This window comes from Phacochoerus africanus, chromosome 12 (genome assembly GCF_016906955.1).
Source record: "Phacochoerus africanus isolate WHEZ1 chromosome 12, ROS_Pafr_v1, whole genome shotgun sequence".
Taxonomy (NCBI): Eukaryota; Metazoa; Chordata; class Mammalia; order Artiodactyla; family Suidae; genus Phacochoerus; species Phacochoerus africanus.
This window is the reverse complement of record NC_062555.1, coordinates 316,595-333,678: the sequence shown is the minus strand read 5'-3', so window position 1 is coordinate 333,678 and position 17,084 is coordinate 316,595. Positions and strand designations below refer to the sequence as shown.

The 17,084-nt window shown below is 43.7% G+C and overlaps 1 pseudogene; it reads right to left on the bottom strand.

The window, feature by feature from the left end:
- Positions 1 to 14,977: 14,977 nt before the first annotated feature.
- Positions 14,978 to 15,472, bottom strand: LOC125112943 (7-dehydrocholesterol reductase-like; annotated as a pseudogene).
- Positions 15,473 to 17,084: the final 1,612 nt, after the last annotated feature.

Below are 17,084 nucleotides of genomic sequence, written 5' to 3'. Positions count from 1 at the left end.
TACCCTTTCACTTAACTTTTAATTGAAAGAAAATATTATTATCTAGAATTTTGTTACAGTAATATTTTGAATTTATTAGATGTTTTAACACTAACAAAAAATGACACTGCAAAAATATAATATTAAATAAAATATTCAGCCTATTGAAACTCATATGAATTAGATGGCTTCATGTCACCAGTATTGCAGGTTAAAAACAGTCTAGAGGGGAGTTCCAATTGTGGCATTGAGGAAACAAACATGACAAGTATCTATGAGGATGCAGGTTCAATCCCTGGACTTCCACAGTAGGTAAAGGATCTGGCATTGCTGTGAGATCTAGTGTAGTTTGCAGACATGTTTTTGATACCATGTTCCCACGTTGCTGTGGCTGTGGTGTTGTAGGCCAGTAGCTGCAGCTCCAATTGGACCCCTAGACTAGGAACTTCCATAGGCAGTAGATGTATCTTTAAAAAAGAAAAACAAACAAACAAACAAAATAACACTGAGATACTATTCAGGAGAAATAGAGGGCAAGATAGGGTGAAAGGGCCTTTCTTATATCTCTGTCTTGTAAGATCATCATACTCATTATTCATGTGTTCTAGAAAATCACAATTGTTAGGCATACAGTTATAGTTGAAATTTAACTTTATAATACCAGATCAGCTGGTATAAAGCAGGTGTTGACCTGAAACAAATGCACTGCCAGATATATCTCCAGTAAAGATGGATTTAATTGGAATCATCAGAGATTACAACTCAGGGTTGGCCAATGATAAGCCCCTGAAAATATGTGCTTTCCTAGAGTTTGTGTCAGTTATGTCTCAGTTTTTGTTAGTTACATGACAATTACATAGCACTGCACTCTCAAATCTGGAGATGGAAGGAACCTCAAACAACAGGTAGAATTCTTACTTAATACATTTTCCGAAGTCAAAGTTTCAGCATGCAATAGACCAATAACACTAAAAATATTGGAAAAACAATGTGAAATACCACCTCCCTTTTCCAATGCTTAGGATACAAAGACCTATGTATTGGAGAACTGAGAATAAAATAGAAAAGTGTAACAATCTGGAGAGAAATCTTATTGACAGTGACAGTCATAAACCACATTGTCATAGATGTTCCTTCATTGCTGGACTGAAATTAATCCTGAACCCCTCTCAACCTTCCCTGTCTCTTATGTTGGAGGCCAAATTTTATCTTCTATGGAGCATATCAAAATCAAAGTGTCAGTTCCTGTCTGGTCAAGGCCCACAGGGGGGGAGAGGAAAGAGCTGTTGGCAAAATCTGGATAGGGTTACAGGTCTGTTGTCAAATCAAGGATCTGTTCCCTCAAGACCTTAGATCTTCCTAACTGTGTCACCCTGGCTTTGTCACTGGGGAGATGTGCAAATTTTTGTGAATTTCAAGTACAAGTTTGGAAGAAATTTCCAAAATATTTTCATTTACCAGAGGCCCTAAGCAGCCCAAGTTGGAGCCTTCTCCTTAATAGAATCTTTAATTGCAGACACAATGGACTGTATTTAGACCTATTAACAGAAACCCAGCCCACTTTCCTGCATGTTCAGCCAGGAACCCCTGACTCTGGGACCTGGGAAGTTGCATCTGTGCCAGTTCCACAGAAATTAGGGAATTCCTGACACTTTCAGAATTGAACGAATTGAGGATTGAATTCAATAAGGATTGAATATTGGTTCAATCCTCAGCTAGAAAAGTTTTTTTTTTCTTTTTAGAGCCTCACCCTCAGCTTATGGAAGTTCCTAGGCTAGGGGCCAAATTGGAGCTGCAGCTGCTGGCCTACACCATAGCCACAACAATGCCAGTTTCAAGCCATGTCTTCAACCTACACTGTAGCTCATGGAAATGCTTGATCATTAACCCACTGAGTGAGGCCAGGGATCACTGAGTGAGGCAAGGTATTACTGAGCAAGGCCAGAGATCTCTGAACAAGGCCAGGGATTGAACCCTCATCCTCACAGATACTAGTTGTGTTCATTACTAGTGAGCCACAACAGGAACTCTCAAGGAGTTTTTTTTAATAGTTGGAGTAAGAAGGTAAAATAAGCAGCAAGATAACATGAAACCACTAGTACTTACAGATAGGAAACATGGAATCCCCCAGGTACACCTTGCTTGATTCTCCAACACCTGGGAAACAACCCTCCCCTGCTTACCTCTCAGTTCCCTAGAAAGTGATGTGGCACTTACAGGCCTGGGTCTCAAGTGGATTTGCATTTATTCGGTAACCTTGGCCTTGCTAAATGACATTTCTCAACCTACTAGAAAAAGATTTCAAAAGGCTTTGAACAGCAAAAGCAGAGCTATGAAAACAAAAAGCTGTATGAACACCATGGACAGAGCAACCCATGAACAACCTCTCTGCCCTGTGCCTTACGGAAAGGCCATTGTGGAGAGCTAAGCCATCTGGTGAACTGAAACATCAGAGACACAACATTTTTAAAATGTCGAGCATATCAGGGAAACCACCAACCTATCTGTCTGCTTCACCCAGGGGGCCGGGTGTCAGACTGTTGTAGAAACCACAAAAACCGTGGCAGTGGAAGGAGACAAACAGCGCTCGGAGATATGGAAAAGCAAGGTTTATTCAGCACTGGTGTGGGCTCAGAGGAGTCACCTCCAGAGTCTGAGCACCAGGTCTTTGTTCTCAATAACTTTTATACACTAAAAGGTCTTGATTTTCCCATGTAAGCATCCCGGGCCTCCCCCCCATCCCCAAGCAGACAGTGTTCCTCCCTAAGAAACTGAGCAAGCAACATTACCAAAGCAGTACTGATAAGCAATGTTGGGTACATGATTAGCAAGGCTGCTGGCTTGGACATAGGGCACACAGTTGTTACATTATTACAAGAAGGGTGGTATAGTGATGAGCATAGCTGGAAAGGCTTGCAGCTGCCTTCTTAGCCAAGGTGGCGGGGGAGGTTGTTCTTTAGTTAAAACTCTATTTCAAGACAGCCTCATGCTGGTGGCTGGGGGCCATCATGATGCAGAATAATTGCACTCTGCTGTGACACAGCTGTGATTTCAGGGCCTTCCCTGACATCAGTTCCAGCCTTCCATGGCCTGCATGTCTAGTTTTATGACCTCCTTTCTACTTTTCCCACTGTTGTTCTGCATATGGAGCCCTCCAAGGCTCAGTCCTACCCCAAAAATCTGGGAACCTAGGCCTGAGATGGACTCCCAAGTCATTCAACTGGGATGGGGATCCCTGGGCACTGCAGAAGAACTGACCATTGGCCAGAGCTGCCCTGAGCCCTGGGCAGGGCCAGTGACAATCTAGAGGAGAGTCCAGGTGTCCTGGCCTGAGCAAGTCATAGCCCAAGTGTTTGGGTTCACCCCTGTAGTCAGGACTTCCCAGCACCTGGATTGAAAGGATGGCACATGTTAGGTGAGGCAGGGAGAAGGCAGCTTGAGGTGGAAAAACCACATGTGTCCCATCTGAGATGGGGATGGCACCAAGAGGAGGTGACTGGGCTCCTGGACCCACTTACTCAGAGCACAGATGAATGTCCTCCACCAGTGACTTGGTAACATGGGCCCTGATGATGTAGTGAATCCTAAGAGCCTTGCTTCCACACATCCAGGACCAGATCCTGAAGCCATCCCCATGATCACCTTGAAACTGACCTGCTGCCTGGGGTGAGGAGGGGGGAGAATGTGTGCCCACAGGGACCATGTCTGTGTGTGATGGATGCCAGTGACCACTTAGCACAGGGGCTTTGTGTCTCAATTTTGTGCATCTGCTCAGGGCCTCTTCATCTCATTGCCAGTTCCTTCCACACCCACAGGGTCTCTGCCAAAATCTGCAGCACAGCTGCCCAGGACTCTTCTCTAGGAGGCCACTCCACACAACTCTGCCCTCTGCTTGTGCGCGGCTCTGCTCTGGCCCTTCCTCTGTGGGTTCATCTGGACCAGCTGCCTGGAGTTCTTCCTTCCTTCATGAAAAGGCAAATAATGAAGGGTGTGAACTTTAACATTCACTTCCTGGTGTAACTGGATGCAGATACAGTAGTTTCTGGTCCCCCAAAGGGGTGCCCTGTGTCCTCAGCATTGGTACCCCTGTCTCCTGCTGCAATGGTATAGCTGGAGGTAACAACCCCTGTCTCTTCGTAAAGTGGTGTGGCTGGAAAGTCCTTGGAACTCCTAGAGTGTCTGCTCTGGAGTCTGGCCCCCCAGCTCCCACCATGCATGTGTCCCATGAGCCATAACTGATTCAGCCACTACAGCTTTGACAGATTTTCAGGTTCTCACACTATTTGTGAGCAGTCCCACTGTGAATGCTCTTGTGAGGCATGGCTTTGTCTCTGGGAGTCCCTCCTGACATAGATGCTTGGAGGGGGCACCAGGGGGCACAGATACTCAGTTTCAGATTCTGCCAGGTTCTTCCCCAAGCGGCCACCCCTATAAACACCCCCATCCCAAGGGAATCCACAGCCTCACCAACTTTGAAGCTTCTGGTCCCTTTATTCTCCACCACCATATGTCATCTCTTTATGTCCTTTTATTTATTTTTCTTGCCTTATTTTGACATCCAGGATCTCCACTATAATGATAACTAGAGTGACTGTGGCCTCTTCTGGTTTGTCCCTGAACTTATGGAGAAATAATTCAGTATCTTGAATTAAATAAGATGCTTCCTGTGTTTTCAGGGGTGGAAAATTTGTTCTAGTCCCAGTTTGCTGAGAGTTTTTACCATAAACTGGTGTCTCATTTTGTCCATTTTTTTTCTCCATCTGTGAATATGATCAAATGTTTTTTCTTCATTATTCACTCACTTTGATGGATCACACTGATTGGCTTTTGGTTGTTAAAACAAATTTGTACTCCTAGAATAAACCCACTTTTTCATGATTCATTAGCATTTGGAATTATCTCTGTGTTCAATTTGCTAATATTACACTGTGGATACACAATTTCAGATGCTGGGCCTTTATGTTATTTTTTTTGTAATGTCTTTTTAAAGTTTTCTTTGCCTCCTGAAATGAGATTTGAATTGTGTTAGAAGCAGCAAGGGAATAAATAAGGAGGCAGAGACTGGAGCAATGAGATCTCAAGCAGGTTTATTGACCTACTAAGTGGACAGAAGCACTAAGCAGAGAGAGTTCAGGCTCCCCCAAAGTTTAGGTAGCAGATAGTAATGCAGGGAAAGGGGCAGTTTCTGTTTTTAGCACATTCCACTAGCACAGATTCCTGATGCAATAAGAAACAGGGAAGATACAAGTTGTGTTGTTACAATATAACATTTTCTCCAGCTATTCTTCTTTTGCAGTTTTGTGTTTCATTTTGTAGGATTAATACCTAACACTGTGTTCTCCCCTCCTCTATGACAAGATTTGCGTAATATAACTGTTATTCCTTTGAATATTTGATAGAATTCACCAGTCAATAATTTAGGTCTGGTATTTTTCCCTGTTGGAATATTTTTAAATTAAGAAATCTGTTTCTTTAATAGATTTGGGGCTATTCAGATTTTCAGTTTCCTCTTGTATCCATTTTGCAAAATTATTTTTCATCTCCCTCATTGACTTGGGAGAACTGAAAGGCTTCCAGTTTTTTGTTTTGTTTTTTGTTATCTCTGTTTCCTGAGATTTCTGTCCTTCTCTGCTCTTGTCTAGCACCTGAAAACCATTGTCTCGTATATATTGTCCAGCTTTTAGTTGTTTCAACTCAGGACTTATTTATCCTTTGCTTTACCTGGGCTCCTGAGAACAATAGGTGAGGCAGAAAGTGCATCTATAAGAAAAGGGAACACTTACTCTTAAGGGAACACTTACTCTTGTGTCTTGCTCTGCCTATGGGACCTCACAAGCACCTCCTCAGCCTCCAGACCTCCTCCTCCTGGAGGGTGGCTGTGATGAGGGGGGGGGAAAGCAGGCTCAGAAATGCTACAACTGGTGGGCTTGCTTTGACTGTCAGAGAAGGAGGAGTATTCATCTTGCCCCCTTCCTTGGTCCTTGCCTTTTGAATTCTGGTAGCCAGTCAGAATGGTACTCACAAGTCCATTGAGGAAGGGTGCCCAGGGCTGCACTCAATGCTTGCCCACATCATCCCATGGGGTTGCCTGTGGAATTCTGCCACTTGGGAGTGAGAGTACCATGTCCTTATACCAAGGGCTGGGAAACACATCCAAGGATTCCTGGTTCATCCTTCTTTAGAGAAGCAAGTCCTGATGGTCTGGAAATGAGCTCTGCCCTAACCTGGGTCCCTTCCCCAGAGAGAGACTAGAAGGCCTGAGCACAGAGGCTGACAGGCCCTGGACCTGGTCTATGGGTTCCTGCCTGGGTGATGGAGCTATGCTGTTAGGACCTTCTCTATAGGAAGGGCAGGGGATATATCAGGGAACAAAATAATCAGAACTTTACCCTTGATGAGCTTGCATCCTAGTGTGGGAAACAGGTAACCAAAGGGAGCTGGTGGTTCATATTCTGCACCTGGAGTGTAGGTTCTATGAAGAGAAGTAAGACAGACAATCCTGGGGTGAGTATGTCAGGCAGCCTCCCTGTGAAGGTCCTATTTGAGCCAAGTCTAGGTCTTTGAAGGAACCACATGGAGGTTGAGGGGAAGAGGGTTCTGGGTGGAGGCAACAGTCTGCGCAAATATCCTGAGGTTGAGGAGCCCTAGGGCCTTGGAGGACCGGCAACCAGCAAGGTGGGCAGAAATGCTGTTGCTGAGGAAAAGGGGGAGAATGTGTGTGAGAGGGAAGGGCAGATTTCCGGCCCTTGAGACAACCTTGGTTTTCATCCTGAGTGAGATAAGACCTTGGAGAGTTCTGGGCAGAGCAGGGACACACTCTGGCTCTCATATCTGAAAAGATATATTGGACTAATATGCTAAGAGCAGGTAGGGGCTGTGGGGAAAAAGGCAGGAGATGGCTTTATGTTCACAGCACTTCAGGTGAGAGAGGGCTGGGCTGGAACTAGGGTGACTGCTGAGAGGGAGAGTCCAATCCTGACACCATCTGGAGGGAGAGCTTTCAGGATTTCTCTCCCCATAGATCTGGGTTGAGGGAGGTGATTCCATGTTTGAATCTGGACTTTCCACCTCCTGAGAGCAAATTCTGGGGAGGACACCGGAGGTGGCTGAAGCATGAAGTTCTAGCAGCCTTTCAGACACCCACCCAAATGAAATAAGAGGGGGCAGCTGGACATGTGGATGAGACTCTGCCCAGAGAGGCAGCAGAGATGGAGTTTGCAGTGTTCATGTGGGTATTTAAGTTCCCCAGAGAGGTGAGCTTACCTGGTAAACTGCCTCTTAGCTCTCTTTCAGTATCCCTGTCTGTCCAGATGATCAACTTGGCCCTGCACAAGCCTTCAACCTTTGCTTATATTATGGACCAGGAATTAGCCAGTGTGGGTGGGTCTGTCTGAGGGTCACTGATGAATAGTTGATGTCAGACACCAAATTTCTAGAAGCCAAAGCTATCCCATCCCTACCTTCCAGTTGCTGCAGTCTCCCATGGGACAACCAGGGCAGCTTTTAAAATCATTCCTGGTGAGTTTGGAGAGCTGAGCCCAGTGAGGGGTGGATCATGGTTTCATGGAATAAGAATGACCGGCCCTTTCTAGGAAATAAGCATGCGGCATATACTTATGTCCTGATTTTGCAACCACTCAACTCAGCCTCTTACCCAGAGAACCTAGCTGGGTCGCCATCTTTCCTGCCTTCTCATGATCTAAATAACACCAAAATCCAGACAAGGGAGCACCCAAATCTGGAGGAACAGCCCAGGCTTCCCTCCCTCCTTGAATAGCTGTTGCTAGAGACCACAGTGAAGCCAAGTTCATAGCCATGGGAGCATGTCTCCAGGATGTAAACCATCCTTTCCCCCCACTACCCACATCAGCATCACCAGGCACAAAGGTGGAGCTCTAGGCTCCTACCTTCCTGTCTGGAGAGGGGGCAATGTGATCCATCCACTGGCAAAGGGGGTGATCAAGGGCAAATCCATTTGCCAGATTTCACATTTCACCCTGCCTCACTGTGTTTGCTTAGTGCACTAGACAAAACAGATCTGACTGTAGCCCAGGTCCAAGACTAATAAAAATGAACAAATCTTAGCAAACTGAGAGGCAGATCCAAGGCTTGAACCTGCAGCTCTCCCAAGCAGTCTGTATGATAAATCTCACACAAGATTGGAAAAAAAATAATCACCCTTATATTTCAAACAGAGATGCCAAGGTACAGAGAGGGAAGTCACCTGCTCATGGTCACACAGTTATTGAGTTGGGAATATAGGGTCTGAACTAACAACCACACTCCTTCAGCCTCCTGAAAATATATTTGCCCAACATTTGGGAGGAAATGGTGGGTTAATTCTGGGTCACCCTGGTAGGACTGCTCCAACCTGGTACTGAATCACCTGTGTGGCTTTTGGAAATACACATGCCTGGGACCCCCTTCAATGTACAAGCTCCTGTGGTCAGTGGTGGGCCACCAGCATTAGAAACTACAGCTCTGGGAGTTTGTGACTTGACTCAGCAGCTTGAGAACCTGACTAGAATCTATGAGGATGCAGGTTTAATCCCTTGCCTCACTCAGTGGGTTAAGGATCTGGCATTCCTGTAAGCTGTGGTGTAGGTCACAGAGACAGCTCAGATACTGCTTTTCTGTGGCTGTGGCACAGTCCAGCAGGTGCAGCTCTGATTTGACATGTAGCCTGGGGACTTTCATATGCCCTGTGTGCAGGCCTATTAAGGGGTAAAACACCCAAAAATCTATAGCTCTGCAGTTGGCTGGATTTGACCCCCTCTGGCTGTACAGGAGGCCACATATCTGCTCAACCAATTCCACCTTGTGCAGGGGTGGCACTGCCCTACACCTGTCCTCCCTGCCCAAGGCATGGGTACCCAACTTCCAGCCATCCCCATCCTAGGTTCTTCCAGGTGTGAGGCAGGCCTAGTGCCATTTTTCTGGTTTCCCCCTTCACTTCCTGAGGGCAATTGGACAAATGGGAATTTCTTCCTCTGTCAAATTCAATGGACTCTTACACCCAGCAGAAGAGCAGCCTCCACAGAATGTCAGCACTAGGGGAACCACAGACACTCCCCTGAACTCCACGGTGGGTACCCAGAGCTTGGGGGTAGCAACCAGGCATCTGATCCGTGTTCCCTGGGCATCCCTTCTGCACACCAGGAACTGAGACTGTTGAGGGTCCAGTCCCTACAGTGGTCAACCTGACAGAATCTGAACAGTGAATGTTTACCTTTTTTTCCCTTTTCTTTTTAGGGCTGTACTTGTGGCTAGTTTCAAGGCTAGGGGTGGAATCAGAGCTGCAGCTGCTGGCCTATTCCACAGCCATAGCAACACAGGATCCAAACTGCTTCCGCAAATTTTACACCACAAATTGTGGCAACACTGGATCTTTAACCCACTGAGCAAGACCAGGCACCAAACATGCATTCTCACAAACACTTGTCAGGTTGTTAACCCACTGAGCCAAATTGGGAACTCCTGAACAAGGAATGTTTAATATGCACACATGTTGTTTGATTGTCCTTCAAAGATAGTGGGATTTTTACAAATTCAAGGTTTGTGACAAACCTGTCAAGAAAGACTACTGGTAACATTCTCCCATCAGCATTTATTCACTTTTCTGTGTCCATTTTAGTATTTCTGGCAGTACTTCAAGCTTTTTTTTTTTTATGGTTGCACTCATGCATGAGGAAGTTCCCAGGTGATGGAATGAACACCAACTGCAGCTATGGCAACATAGGATCCTTTAACCCACTGTGCCAGGTGATTGAACACAAGCCTTTGCAGTGACCTGAGCTGCTGCAGTAGGATTCTTTTTTTTTTTTCTGATGTACAGCATGGAGACAAAGTTACACATACATGTATACATAATTTTTCCTCCCATTGTTGTGCTGTGATGTAAGTATATAGACATAGTTCTCAATGCTACACAGCAGGATCTCATTGTAAATCCATTCCAAGAGCAATAGTTTGCATCCATTAACCCAAGCTCCAGATCCCTCCCACTCCCTCCCTCTCCCCCTGGGCAGCAAGGAACCTATTCTCCAAGGCAATGATTTTCTTTTCTGTGGAAATTTTCATTTGTATAACATAGAAAATTACAGTTATAAGTAATATCATATGGTATTTGTCTTTCTCTTTCTGACGTATTTCACTCAGTATGAGTCTCTAGTTCCATCCATGTTGCTGCTAATGGCATTATGTTGCTTTTGTTATGGCCGAGTAGTATTCAATTGTGTATATATACCACATCTTCCTAATCAAATCATCTGTTGATGGATATTTGGGTTGAGTCCATATCTTGGCTATTGTGAATAGTGCTGCAATGAACATGAGGGTGCATGTGTTTTTTAAGAAAAGTTTTTTCTGGATGTATGCCTAAGAGTGGGTCATATGGTAGCTTTATGCATAGTTTTCTAAGGTACTTCCATACTGTTCTCCATAGTGGTTTTACCAGCTTACATTCCCACTAACCCACAAAAGGAGGGTTCCCTTTTCTCCACAACCCCTCCAGCACTTGTTATTTGTGGAGTTATTAATGATGGCCATTCTGACTGGTGTGAGGTGGTATCTTGTGGTAGTTTTGATTTGCATTTCTCTTATAATCAGGGATGTTGAGCATTTTTTAAGTGCTTGTTGGCCATCTGTATATATTCCTTGGAGAATAGTCTATTCAGGCCTTTTTCACATTTTTCCATTGGGTGGTTGACTTTTTTGCTGTTGCATTGTATAAGTTGTTTGTATATTCTAGAGATTAAGCCCTTATCCATTGCATCATTTGAAATTATATTCTCCAATTTTTAAGCTGTCTTTTTTGTTTTCTTTTTTGTTTCCTTTGCTGTGCAAAAACCGTGTCATTTTGATTAGGTCACGTTGGTATATTTTTGCTCTTATTTCTGTTGCATTGGGAAAATGACCTGAGAAACTGTTCATGAGGTTGATGTCAGTTAATGTTTTACCTATATTCTCCTCCAGGAGTTTGATGGTGCCCTGTCTTATATTTAAGTCTTTCAGCCATTTTGAGTTTATTTTTGTGAATGGTGTGAAGATGTGTTCTAGTTTCACTGCTTTGCATGCAGCTGTCCAGGTTTCCCAGAAATTCTTGCTGAATAGATTTTATCTTTCCCATTTTATGTCCTTGCTTCCTTTGTCAAAGATTAGTTGACCATAGGTTTCAGGGTTTATTTCTGGCTTCTCTGTTCTGTTCCATTTTACTGTCTGTCTGTTTTGATACCAATACCACACTGTTTTGATGACTGTGGCTTTGTATTATTGCCTGAAGTCTGGGAGAGTTGTGCCTCCTGCTTGTTTTTTGTTTCTCAGGATTTCTTTGGCAATTCTGGGTCTTTTGTGGTTCCATATAAATGTTTGGATTGTTTGTTCTAGTTCTGTGAAAAATGTCCTGGGTAATTTGATAGGGACTACATTGACTGTGTAGATTGCTTTGGGTAGTATGGCAATTTTTACAATATTAATTTTTCTGACCCATGAACATGGAATATCTTTCCATTTCTTTACATCTTTAATTTCCTTGGTGAATGTTTTAGAGTTCTCAGCATATAAGTCTTTTACCTCCTTGGTCAGGTGTATTCCCAGTATTTGATTTTTTGGGGTGTGATTTTAAAAGGTATTGTATTTTTGTATTCCTTTTCTAATATTTCATTTTTAGTATGCAGAAATGCAACTGATTTCTTAATGTTAATCCTACATCCTACTACTTTGTAGTATTTATTAATCAGTTCAAGTAATTTTTGGGTTGAGTCCTTAGGGTTTTCTATGTATAGTATCATGTTGTCTGCATACAGTGACAGTTTTATCTCTTCTTTTCCTATTTGGATGCTTTTTTTTCTTTTGTTTGTCTAATTGTGTGGCTAGAACTTCCAAATCTATGTTGAATAGCAGTGGTGAGAGTGGGCATCCCTGTCTTGTTGCAGATTTGAGTGAGAAGGCTTTCAATTTTTTCTATTGAGTATTATATTTGCTGTGGGTTTGTCATTAGTGGCTTTGGTTATGTTCAGAAATGTTCCCTCTATACCCACTTTGGTGAGAGTTTTTATCATAAATGGATGTTTAACTTTGTCAAATGTTTTTTCTGCATCTATTGGGAATATCATATGGTTTTTTACTTTTCTTTTGTTAATGTGGTGTATGATGATGATTGATTTATATATGTTGAACCATCCTTGTGAACCTGGCATGGTGTACAATCTTTTTGATGTGTTGTTGGATTCAGTTGGCCAAAATTTTGTTGACAATATTTGCATCTATATTCATCAAAAATGTTGGCCAATAGCTTTCTTTTTGTTTGGTTTTGGAATTAGGGTGATGGTGGCATCATAGAATGTCTTGGGGAGTGTTTCTTCTTCCTCAATCTTTTGAAAAAGTTTAAGGAGAATGGGCACCAGATCCTCTTTGTATGTTTGTTGGAATTCACCTGTGAAGCCATCTGGTCCTGGGCTTTTATTTGTAGTGAGTGTTTTTATGACATACTCAATTTCATTTCTAGTAATTGGTCTGTTCAGTTGCTCTATTTCTTCTTGATTTAGTTTTTGGTAGGCTGCAAGATTCTAGAAAGTTGTCCATTTCTTCCAGATTGTCATATTTGTTGGCATATAGTTGTTCATAGTGCAGTAGGATTATTAATCCACTGTGCCCCAGCTGGAACTCCCAAATATTTGCTTCATATTTGTGATGGTGATCTGTGATCAGTGACAACTCATGTTACTTTGGTCATTTTTCTGACATTGTTCAGCAGTCAAACATTTTTTTCTGATTTTCTTTTTTTCACTTTTATTTTTCCTTTTTACCACCACACCTACAACGTTTGGAATTTCATAGGCTATGGGTTGAAACAGAGCTGCAGCTGCCTGTCCTGTGACACAGCCCCAGCAATGCTGGATCCAAGCCACATCTGCAACCTATGCCTCAACTTGCAGCATCTCTGGATCTATAACCCACTGTGCCAGGTCAGTGATCAAACCTGCATCCTTATGGACACTATGTCATGTTCTTAACCCATTGAGCCACACTGAGAACTCCTTATATTTTTGTTTTATCTTTTTTAAGGCTGCACCCATGGCATATTGAGGTTCCCAGGCCAGGGGTCAATTCAGAGCTGTAGCCACTGGCCTACACCATAGCCATAGCAACACCAGATCAAAGCTGCATCTGACCTACACCACAGCTCATGTAAATACTGGATCCTTAACCCACTGAGGGAGGCAAGGAATGGAACCTGCATCCTCAAAAATATTGTCAGATATGTTTCCACAGAGCCAAGACAGGAACCCCAATTTTTTTAATATAGTTTATTTACAACATTGTGTTAAATTCTCCTGTACAGCAAATTGACCTATATATAATATATATATATATATATATATATGAATATATATACATGAATATATATATGAATATATATATACACACACATTCCCTTTCTTATATTATCTTCTATCTATGTTCTATCCAAAGAGATTGAATAGAGTTCTCTTGTGATGTGCAGTAGAACCACATTGCTTATTCATTCTAAATATAATTGTTGAATCTACCAACCCCAAACTCCTCATCCATCCCTCCCCTGCCCCCTCCCCTTTGGCAACCATAAGTCTGTCCTCTATGTCTGTGAGTCTGTTTCTGTTTTGTAAATAAGTTCATTTGTGCCATACTTAAGATTCTACATATAAGTGGTATCATATGGTGTTTGTCTTTCTCTTTTTGACTTATTTCCCTTAATGTGAGATTCTCTCGTTGTATCCATGTTGCTGAATAAAGCATTTTTTTCCTGTCTTCTTAGGGCTGCAGCTGTGGCCTGTGGAATTTCCCAGGCTTGGGGTCTAATCTGAGCTGCAGCTGCCAACCTACACCACAGCCACAGCAATGCCAGATCCAAGCCATGTCTGTGATATACACCACAGCTCAGGCAACCCTGGATCCTTAACTGACTGAGTGAGGCCAGTAATAAAACCTACATCCTCATGGATACTAATTGGGTTCATTACCGCTAAGCCACAATGGAAACTCCAAAAAAGCATTTTTTTAACCAAGGTATGTATACTGTCTTTTAAGACAATGCTGTTTCATACTGAAAAGTGTACAGAGTCATGTAAACATAGCATTTAGATGAACTGGGAAGCCAAACACACATGTGACTTGATTTATTGCCATCTTTGCTTTATTGGGGGAGAGTTTGCAACTGAACCTGCAGTGTCTCCCAGGTAGGACTGAGTAAAAAATCATGAATCCCACTAGGGTGGTTATGCCTAAAGAGAGCTGTCAAGAACACCTGCAAGTTGAGGATGGTGCCCCAAATAAGAAAGCATGTGGAGGTGCCCTGCTTAAGGATCAGGTTCAGGTCCCCTCAGGGAAGCCTTGGTTAGGCACCTGGATGGTGGCCAAGTTCCCTGGGTTTGCTAAGCTGAATCTGTGGAGGAACCAGAAGCAGGATCAGCACCTTCCTCACACTGCATCCCTCCTTGCCTTCTATGGACAGAAGTAGCACCGTGCACACTGTAGAGCAGAAAAGCTTGAAGGGCACAGCTCATTGCCACAGATCTGGTGATAAAGGGTGCATCCGGAGCTGAAAGGAATGAAGGTGATCACCAGCATACATCATGTTTCCACTTCCACTTTTATTTAGCAAGATAAGGGCAGGGCTGAGTTCAGGATAGATGGCATCCACTTCAGTATGAGACACCTGCTATCTGGTGGGTGGAGGGATTGGGCCACCAGTCAGAGAAGAAACAGTGACATCAGCAGGCAAACTGGGCAGCCCCAGGTTACTAGGCCATCTTCCCTCACTTGTGGACACTGCATAGAGAAAACTGGTCCTTCCTGCTGGTGAGAAGGCAGTGGTGTCAACCCTCAAGACAAGTGCTGGGGTCTTTCCGTGTTGCAGAAGAGGACACTGAGTCTCCTGGAGGGTGGAGCTAGGAGGCCTCCCCAGCAGCCCTGACCTAGTGTTCTTCACCACCCCTCAGAGCTCTTCCTGTATGGCCCTTTAGAATATACCAGGCAGCAGGTGGTAAGGTGCAGCAGCCATGTAACCCACCCAGTCTTGGCTGTACATGTTGGCAGAGCAGTGTTCCTCCCACAGGCAGCAGTGGGTCAGCAGGATGGTCATACAAATGATGTAGAAGTAGGGAAGGAGGTGACCACTGCTGCAGGCCAGGCAGTACACCAGGCTTCCCATAAGGTTGCCTATGTATGTTGAAGTGGTGGGCCACACCCCAGAAGCCAGACACTGGCAGCTTGCTGTGTAGTTTCTGGCCATTGGTCTATGTGTAGGAACACCTGATAGCCTAGGGCTTCCTGTCCCAGATCATCCAGTGTCCATATGTGCAGTGGAACAGGTCCTTCTAATTGTTGGCCATCCAGAAGACACAGTAGCCCAGCAGTCACAGCAGCAGGATGCCAATGGTGTAGGGGGAGAACACTGCACAGGATGGTAAACCAGGTACAGGCCCTGCAGGGCAAAAGGGCAGAGGTCAGACATGGCTTCATCTGAGAAGCAAGGAAGTCCATGAGCACAGGAATATGGCCTGGGTTCAAAGCCAAGCTCTGCCCCTGACCAGCTACAAAGCCAGGCTCTGCCTCACTTTCCAGCAAATAGATGCAACTGCCTCAGAGAAGTTGAGGTGGGAATCAAAGGAGTAAATACACAAATTTGTGTATCTACCTACCTACTTGGCCACCTTTATGTCTATCTACACACATATACATACATGCACATATCACATATAGTGTAAATATAAATGATATAGCATTTTATAAAATATATAGCATATATAGTTTTCTTTGATATCATTCATATTTTATTGGAAAAAACATTATACATTCATTTTAATAATCTGTTTTTATTTCCTATAAATATTGTACAAATTACAAAATCTGTAACATATATTTTTTAAAGTATATAAAACATCATTTGAATGTAAAATTGTGACAGTTAATTCTGTGTGTCACCCTGGCCAGGCTACAGAACCCAGCTACATGGTCAAACATTATTATAGTTGTTATGAAGCTATTTTTTTTTCTGGCTGTGCCTGCAGCTTAAAGAAGCTCCTGGGCCAGGGACTGAACCCAGGTCACAGCATTTACAAGAGCTGCAGCAATACAATGCCAGATCCGTAACCACAAGACCATTAGGGAACTCCTTGAAGGTATGTTTTAGATGTGATTAACATTTCTAGAGTTCCCATTATGATTTAGCAGAAATGAATCTCCCTGGCCTTACTCAGTGGGTTAAGGAACTGGTGTTGCTGTGAACTCTGGTAGAGTTTACAGATGGAGCTCAGATCCTGTGTTGCTGTGGTGTCAGTTGGCAGCTGTAACTCCAAATTGACCCCTAGCCTGGGAACCTCCATATGCCTCAGGTGTGGCCATAAAAAGACAAAAAACAAACAAAAAATGTCCAATTAGACTAAGTGGAGCAGTTCACTCTCCACTATATAGATGGGCCTTATCTAATCAGTTGAAGGCTTTTCAAATAAAAGAATTCCTGGAACAAGAGTGGATTCCACCAGCAGAGGACCTATAGTCCCAGCTATAACCTCAACTCTTCCTTGGATTTCCAGCCTACTGGCTGACCTGTAGATTCTGGACCTGACAGGACCACAATCATATAATCACACACATATTCACACACATATATACATGTATGCATATATATGCCCTATTGCTATTGTTTTGCTTGCCTGGAAAATGGAGTTCACAGATTCAAGGAACCAGTGAGCCTACAACCAGCCAAGTGGAGAAAGAGGTCCACAGCATCCAGAGTGGAGACCAGAGCCAGGACCTGTGGCCACCCACCCAGAGCTCTTTCCCCTCAACCCTGCTTTCTCCTGAATTTTCAGGGTTCATGCTTTGAGATGCTGCAAGGAATCCTCGGCAAGCTGACATTGGTCTCATAATCACTGGCAGGACTGATGTGATCATATACTTGCCTCACCTGTGTGCATTCTGGGCCGCCTATAGATTCTTCTCATATTGATTCTCTCCATTCTCACACAACAGGTTAAAGCAGGCCACCCAACCCATGGCTCACCCCTCAAGTGCCCAGAAAAAGTTCCTTCCTCCATCCCTGCACCTACCCATTAGTTTACAAA